Source organism: Amblyraja radiata, chromosome 21 (assembly GCF_010909765.2).
Source record: "Amblyraja radiata isolate CabotCenter1 chromosome 21, sAmbRad1.1.pri, whole genome shotgun sequence".
Taxonomy (NCBI): Eukaryota; Metazoa; Chordata; class Chondrichthyes; order Rajiformes; family Rajidae; genus Amblyraja; species Amblyraja radiata.
The window spans coordinates 42,837,374-42,846,562 of record NC_045976.1 but is presented as its reverse complement, the minus strand read 5'-3'; positions in this window follow the sequence as shown (position 1 = coordinate 42,846,562).

Here is a 9,189-nt window from a genome sequence, read left to right as displayed (position 1 = left end):
GTATATCTTGACCGGTGAGGGTCTATTTGAGGGGGGGAGGGTATACTTTGAGGGTGAGGGTAGATTTGCTGGGGGTGTGAGGGTATATTTGAGGGTGAGGGTATATTTGAGGGTGGGGGTATAGTTGAGGGTGAGGGTATATTTGACCGGGGGGGTGATGTGTATATTTGAGGGGTGAGGGTATATTTGAGGGGGTGAGGGTATATTTGAGGGTGTGAGGGTATATTTGAGGGGGAGCGGTATATTGAGGGTGAGGAATATATTTGAGGGGGAGAGGGTATATTTGAGGGTGAGGGTATATTTGAGGGGGTGAGGGTATATTTGAGGGGGTGAGGGTATATTTGAGGGGGTGAGGGTATATTTGAGGGGGTGAGGGTATATTTGAGGGGGTGAGGGTATATTTGAGGGGTGAGGTATATTTGAGGGGGTGAGGGTATATCTGAGTGTGCAGTGTGTGGTAATCGTGTCTGATTCTAACACCTCCTGTGTCATTGCATTTTCGATATCAACCGTTCTCAGTGTGAAAAATAAACTTATCCCTCAGATTCCCTGTAATACTCCTTCCTCTCACCTTAAACCCGTGTCCAGTCTCATGAAGGATATTGGGGTTCAAAAGGGAACTGCAGATGCTGGAATATCGAAGGTACACAAAATTGCTGGGGAAACTCAGCGGGTGCAGCAGCATCTATGGAGCGAAGGAAATAGGCGACGTTTCGGGCCGAAACCCTTCTTCAGCGCCACTGGACTCCGACCATCGGGTCCGGTGACCCGCGCCACTCCACCCCCCTCCAGCAACCCACAGCCGTCGCCTTACCTGGAGCCTGGACTCTGCACTGGGCCTGGAGCCTCCACGCTGCTTACTCCCACTCTCCTGTACTTAACTCCACTGGGTCCTAGCGCCCGTCTGCCCAGCCGTGCTAACCTCAGTGGCTGCTCCACTGACCCTCCCCCATCCCCCCCCCCAACCATGTCACACCCGCTCTTCCCCACCCACATTACAGCCCTCTCTCCCCCCCCCACCCCCTGACCACCCACCACTCCTCCAACACCCACAACCCCCCCCCCCCCCCCCCACATCGCCCCGTCCCCAGTCCACCCACCTGCCTTCCTCTGGCCCCAACTCCCACCCCTGCCGGGTGTTCACCATCCCCCCCGACCTCCCCCTCTCCCCCACCCAACGGTCTGTCCTCAGCAGAGGTCTTACCTTTGTCCCCCTCCGCCCCCATCTCAATGAGTTCCGCGCCCACCATGACTTGGAGCGCTTCTACCGTCGTCTCCGCCTCACAGCGCACTTCCATGGGAAGGAGTCCTCGCCCCCCAATGATGACCCCTTTTCCCGTCTCCAACGCACCCCCTCCTCGTGGAACCCCCCTCATAAAGTCCCGGCTCTGGAACTCTTCATTCAGAACTGCCGCCGCGACGTCAACCGCCTCAACTTCTCCACTCCCCTGTCTCACTCTAATCTTTCCCCCTCTGAACGCACTGCCATCGAATCACTCCGCAAAAACCCAGATTGGGTCATCAAACCAGCCGACAAGGGAGGTGCCGTGGTAGTCTGGCGCGCCGATCTCTACAAAGCTGAGGCCACGCGCCAACTCTCGGACATCTCCTCCTACTTACCCTTGGACCATGACCCCACTGACGAGCACCAGGCCACCATTTCTAGCACCATCACCGACTTCATCAATTCCCACGCCCTACCTGACCAAGCCTCCAACCTCATCGTTCCCCAGCCCCGCACGGCCCGTTTTTACCTTCTCCCCAAAATCCACAAACCCGGCTCTCCCGGCAGACCCAGTGTCTCTGCGTGTTCGTGCCCCACCGAACTCATCTCCACATACCTTGACTCCATCCTATCCCCCTTGGTCAAATCCCTCCCCACCTATGTTCTAGACACCTCAGACACTCTCTGCCGCCTCCACGCATTCCACTCTCTGGGCCCTCACCCCCTCATCTTCACCATGGATGTCCGGTCACTCTACACCTCCATCCCCCACCAGGATGGCCTCGGAGCCCTCCGGTTCTTCCTCGACCAGAGGAGCAACCTATACCCAGCCACTGACACTCTCCTCCGCTTAGCGGAGTTGGTCCTCACCCTCAACAACTTTACATTTGACTCCTCCCATTTCCTCCAAACACAAGGCGTAGCTATGGGCACACGCATGGGCCCCAGCTACGCCTGCCTCTTTGTCGGGTACGTTGAACAATCCATGTTCGAGACGTACCAGGGCCCCATCCCCGACCTCTACCTCCGTTACATTGACGACTGCTTTGGCGCCACCTCCTGCACCTACACACAACTGACTGACTTCATCCACTTCACCACCAACTTCCATCCGGCACTCCAATACACCTGGACGATTTCCGACACGTCCCTACCATTCCTTGACCTCACCATCTCCATCGCAGGGGACAGACTCCTGACCGACATACATTACAAACCCACTGACTCACATGGCTATCTGGACTACACGTCTTCCCACCCTGCCCCCTGTAAAGACTCCATCCCCTACTCCCAATTCCTCCGCCTACGCCGCATCTGTTCCCAGGATGAGACATTTCATACCAGGGCATCGGAAATGTCCTCGTTCTTCAGGGAACGGGGATTCCCCTCCGCCACCATAGATGAGGCTCACACCAGGGTCTCATCCATACCCCGTAACACTGCTCTCTCTCCCCATCCCCGCACACGCAACAAGGGCAGAGTCCCTCTGGTCCTCACCTTTCACCCCACCAGCCGGCAAATACAACACATAATCCTCCGCCATTTCCGCCACCTCCAACGTGACCCCACCACTCGCCACATCTTCCCATCTCCCCCCATGTCTGCCTTCCGCAAAGACCGCTCCCTCCGCAACTCCCTCGTCAATTCTTCCCTTCCCTCCCGCACCACCCCCGCCCCGGGCACGTTCCGTTGCAACCGCAAGAAATGCAACACCTGTCCCTTCACCTCCCCCCTCGACTCCATCCAAGGTCCCAAGCAGTCGTTCCAGGTGCGACAAAGGTTCACCTGTATCTCCTCCAACCTCATCTACTGCATCCGCTGCTCTAGATGCCAGCTGATTTACATCGGTGAGACCAAGCGTAGGTTGGGCGATCGCTTCGCCGAACACCTCCGCTCAGTCCGCAATAACCTACCTGACCTCCCGGTGGCTCAGCACTTCAACTCCCCCTCCCATTCCCAATCCGACCTCTCTGTCCTGGGTCTCCTCCATTGCCAGAGTGAGCAACAGCGGAAATTGGAGGAACAGCACCTCATATTCCGTCTGGGGACCTTGCGTCCTTATGGCATTAACATAGAATTCTCCCAATTTGGCTAGCCCTTGCTGTCTCCTCCCCTTCCTTAACCCTCTAGCTGTCTCCTCCCACCCTCCCATCCGCCCGCCCTCGGGCTCCTCCTCCTCCTCCCCTTTTCCTTCTTTCTTTCCCCCACCCCCCATCAGTCTGAAGAAGGGTTTCGGCCCGAAACGTCGCCCATTTCCTTCGCTCCATAGATGCTGCTGCACCCGCTGAGTTTCCCCAGCAATTTTGTGTACCCTCATGAAGGATCTTGATCACCCATTTCTTCTTTCCAGAGATGCTGCCTGCCTATTGAGTTACTCCAGCATTTTGTGTCCGTCTTCGGTGTAAACCAGCATCTGCAGTTCCTTCTCAAGCCCGTGCCCTCGTGTTTTTGATATCCAAACCATGGGAAAAATAGATCTCAATTATCTGTCTAATCTTTATGAAATGACAAATATTATTGCACTGTTAACAGAGGAGAGAGATCAGATCTCATCACGGTAGTTAGGAAAATTACATTTAGTTAATAAATCTGAATTAAAATGCTAATCCAATAATGTTGACCGTGAAACAAGTGGTCTGTCAGAACAGAAAACAGTCCGAAGGAAAGAACTGATTTCAGTCTGGGCACCATGTTGCAGGAAAGATGTTACCAAGCTGGAAAGGGTACAGAGAATAGACACAAAAAGCTGGAGTAACTCAGCGGGACAGGCAACATCTCTGGAGAGAAGGAATGGGTGATGTTTCGGGTCGAGAACCTTCATCAGACTGGTTCGGGATAAGGGAAACAAGAGATATAGGATACAGAGAAGATTTACAAGGATGTTGACAGAACTCAAGTAGGCTGGGTCTCTATTCCATGGAGTGCAGGAGGATGAGAGGAGATCTTATGGAGGTGTACAAAATCATGAGGGGAATAGATCGGGTAGACACACAGTCTCTTGCCCAGAATAGGGGAATCGGGAACCAGAGGACATAGGTTTAAGATGAAGGGGGAAAGATTTAATAGGTACATGAGGGGTATCCTTTTCACACAGAGAACGATGGGTGTATGGAACAAGCTGCTGGAGGAGGTAGTTGAGGCAGATATTATTGCAACGTTCATGAAACATTTAGACAGGTACATGGATAGGACAGTTTTCGAGGGATATGGGCCAAATGCAGGTAGGTAGGACAAGTGTAGATGGGACATGTTGGTCAGTGTGCGCAAGTTGGGCTGAAGGGTCTGGTTCCATGCTGAGTGACTATGAAAACAGGATACTTCAGAGAAAGCAGTGAAACATTCACAGATCAGGCAGCATCTGTTAAGAGAGGTGCAGGGTTAATGTTTCAGATCAATATCAGTCTGAAGAAGGGTCTCGACCCGAAACGTCGCCCATCTTTTCTCTCCAGAGATGCTGCTTGTCCCGCTGAGTTACTCCAGCTTTTTGTGTCTATCCAGTTTAAACCAGCATCAGCAGTTCCTTTTTACACAATAATCTTTCAGATCTTTCCAGCATCTGCAATATTCTGTTAAGAGAATATGCTAAATGATTAGCTTTTGTTCTCTATAGGTCTGTACAGCATTGGGATAGTTACAACCCAGTGGATGAATATTGATATCTCTAATTTCAATAAGAACTTGTGCATTCCCTCCCCTAACATCTCTTCAGCCTCCCTCATCCTAGTCGTCCTACCAGTTCCACTGTTCACATCCTCTCGTTAGCACATCTTCCCCTGCCAACAATGGGCCATTGTGGGCTCCCCCCTTCCTGAGGTCATCTGATTTGTTGTGGCCTTTTCCTGCATCCAGTCCCTCCCACCTTTCACTCTGAAGAAGGATCCCGACACGAAATGTCATCTGTCCATGTCCCTCCACAGATGCTGCCTGACCCGCTGAGTTCCTCCAGCACTTTGTGTTTTTCAAGATAACTTTATTTTGTATTTGAAACAGTATGTCACCTTATCTTCGACTGAATTAAGTCATCACACGTAGGGTTACTCGTGGGCTGTCGAGATCACTGATTAAGGTCGTCCTGCTGAATTGGTGAAATGGAGTTTTAACTACATCATGTGAGGTTGGCCCTGTGGGGGAGTGATGCAAGCAGCCAGTATCTTAGCTTAATCTGAGTATAAGGAGCAATATGTCAAGCTGTTGCTCCAGGGAAGATCAGTAAACCTCTGCAAATGCAATTGCGATCTTTTCCCTCTTCTTCAATCTCTTCAGTCGGATAAGTTATAGTTGCAGACTTCTAAATGTGAATTTAGACTCTAGGGTGCAATTCTATTATATATGGAGGCTGAGTGTAGTTTAGTTTAGAGAGACAGTGTGGAAACAGGCCCCTTCGGCCCACCAAGTCCACAGCGATTGGGTGGAATGAAAGCTAGAAGAGAGAAAAATCATTAAATATTTCAGACAACATGTCAGCATTTGGGGATCGAGGGACTTTGGCAACTGCCCAAAAGTCTGAAGAAGGGTCTCAACCCCGAAACGTCACCCATTCCTTCTCTCCAGAGATGCTGCCTGTCCCGCTGAGTTACTCCAGCTTTTTGTGTCTACTTCGGTGTAAACCAACATCTGCAGTTCCTTCCTGCACATAAAAAATCTCATACTGGTTCCATCTGCTGGTGCTTCATTGCAATGGAGGAACCGTTGTAAATGGGTGATTGCAGGCGGTTGTGAACATTTCAGAGAACATGTCAGCATTTGGGGATCGAGGTACTTTGGAAACTGCTCAAAGTCTGAAGAAGGGTCTCAACCCGAAACGTCACCCATTCCTTCTCCCCACAGATGCTGCCTGTCCTTGAGTTACTCCGGCATTTTGTGTCTATCTTTCAATGGAGAGTGAAATCACTGAGACTGCTTAATCTCTGTAAATTCCCATTCATGCAAACCTCACTAGTTGCCTCATTCTCTCCTGTTATCCGAGCAGATCTGACAATACATCCTTTATGTGTTGGGCGAGGCAAGGTCTGAGCTGCATTTTAGGAACCTCTCTTCCCATTTTAACCCCAAACTATTGGCAGCACGGTGGCGCAGCGGTAGAGTTGCTGCCTCACAGCGCCAGAGACCCGAGTTTCATCCTGACTACGGGCGCTTGTCGGTACAGAGTTTGTACGTTCTCCCCGTGACCTGTGTGGGTTTCCTCTGGCGCTCCTGCTTCCTTCCACATTTCAAAGACGTGCAGGTTTGTAGGTTAATTGGCGTCTGTAAATTGTCCCTAGTGTGTGGGATAGAAGTACTTTATGGATGATTGTTGTTTAGCTTAGACTCAGTCAGCCAAAGGCCACGTTTCCGTGCTTTATCTCGAAACTAAATTATCTCGAAACTAAACTAAATTATCTCGAAACTAAACTAAATTAATAAACATTCCAGCATCTGCAGTTCCTTTTTGAATAAATTAATAAACACATCAGTTCTAGATTTGAAACTCTTTCCTGGACAATGCACATTTTGTTTTATTTATTGACCTCCTCTCAATCGTAAAAGCAAGTAAGAATATCCTTGTCCTGTCCGGGACATATGACAATAAAACACTCTTGACAATCTGTAGAAGGGTTCCGACCCGAAATGTCACCAACGTGGCCACGGTGACGCAGCGGTAGAGTCGCCACCTTACAGAGCGTACAGCGCCAGAGACCTAGGTTCGATCCTGACTACGGGTGTTTGTAAGTTCTCCCCGTGACCTGCGTGGGTTTTCACCAGGACCTTCGGTTTCCTCCCACACTCCAAAGTTAATTGGCTTGGTATGAATGTAAATTGTCCCTAGTGTGTGTAGGATAGTGCTAGTGTGCGGGGATCGCTAGTCGTTGTGGACTCGGTGGGCTGAAGGGCCCGTTTCCGCTGTGTATCCCTAAACTAAACTATGAATGTACCTGTAACCAGGTGCTGAACACATTCATAAAACAGAGTTCAGTGTGTACAAATGCACTGAACAGGTCCCTCACATCAAACTGGCCATTTAATAGGACAGAATCATAAAGGTTTTAAAACACGAACCATTGATCTACCACTTGTTGTAATATCGTGCAGCGGGTAAAGCCGCTGCCTCACAGCTCCGGAGACCCGGGGTCGATCCTGACCTCGGTTGCCGTCTGTGTGTGTGGAGTTTGTACGTTCTCCCCGTGACCTGCGTGGGTTTTCTCCGGGTGCTCCGGTTTCCTCCCACATACCAAAGACGTGCGGGTTTGTAGGTTAATCGGCCCCTCTGTAAATTGCCCCCCAAGTGTGTAGGGAGTGGATGAGAACGTGGGATAACATAGAACTAGTGTGTACGGTGATCGCTGGTCGGCATGGACTCGGTGAGCTGTTTCCACGCTGTATCTTTTAATCAATTAAATTTCTCTGGTCTAATGAATTGCCTTTCATTTTCAGATTTAATAATAATACCTCAATTTACTTCAGTGTTGAAAATAAATGTGAAATTAAAAGAGATAAACAGAAAAAAAAAATGCCAATAGTGTGAAGAAAAACCTAGAGCCACCTACGCTGCCTCCCAGTTTAAGTAAATGAAGCTCAGCAGTGATTTGGGGGCAGCACGGTGGCGCAGCGGGTAGAGTTGCTGCCTCACAGCACCACAGATCCGGGTTCCATCCTGTCTGTACGGAGTTTGTATGTTCTCCCCGTGACCTGCGTGGGTTTGGTTCCTACCCACACTCCAAAGACGTGCAGGTTTGTAAGCTAATTTGGCTTTGGTAAAAATTGTAAATTGTCCCTCGTGTGTAGGACAGTGCTAGTGTGCGGGGCGGATCGCTGGTCGGTACAGACTTAGTGGGCCGAAGGGCATGTTTCCGCACTGTATCTCTAAACTAAACACAGAGCCATCACGTGTTCAAAAGGGAACTGCAGATGCTGGAATATCGAAGGTACACAAAATTGCTGGGGAAACTCAGCGGGTGCAGCAGCATCTATGGAGCGAAGATGCTGCTGCACCCGCTGAGTTTCCCCAGCAATTTTGTGTACCTACAGAGCCATCACCTGCAGGTTACAACCCAGCGATATGAAAAATGACCTCTAACTTCAAGTAACCCTTTCTATCCCTCTCTCCCCATCCTTCTCCCATTAGTTCTCCGATTAGTTTCACTGTACTCTTGTTTAATTTTTACCGATTGTCCGCCTCGTTGTCACCTTCCCCTCAGCTAACAAGGAACCATTGGAGATTTTCCTTGATCTCCATCCCCTTTAGAGTCATAGAGTGATACAGTGTGGAAACAGGCCCTTCGGCCCAACTCGCCCACACCGGCCAACAATGCCCCAGCTACACTAGTCCCACCTGCCTGCGTTTGGTCCATATCCCTCCAAACCCGTCCTATCCATGTACCTGTCCAACTGTTTCTTAAACGATGAGAAAGTCCCAGCCTCAACTACCTCCTCTGGCATCTTGTTCCATACACCCACCACCCAACCTCTGTATGGAAAAAGTTACCCCTCGGATTCCTATTAAATCTTTTCCCCTTCACCTTAAACCTATGTCCTCCGATCCTCGATTCCCCTACTCTGGGTAAAAGGCTCTATGCATCTACCCGATCTATTCCTCTCATGATTTTGCACACCTCTATAAGCTCTCCCCTCATCTTCCTGCACTCCATGGAATAGAGACCCAGCCTGCACAACCTCTCCCTAAAGCTCACACCCTCTAGTCCTGGCAACATCCTCGTAAAGATTTCTCGTTTTCACTCCTTACTCTTCCCTATCTCTGTGTCTCCCTCTCCCCTGACTCTCAGTCTGAAGAAAGGTCTCGACCTGAAACGTCACCCATTCCTTCTCGCCAGTGATGCTGCCTGACCCGCTGAGTTACTCCACCGTTTTGTGTCTACCTGCCGGGTTAGCTTTTATAAGCATGGCCTGAGTGAAATACATTTCCGTTAACTTTTAACCTGAACAGGAAGGAGAATCACAACTTTGAGGATGTAAACCATCCAACCAAA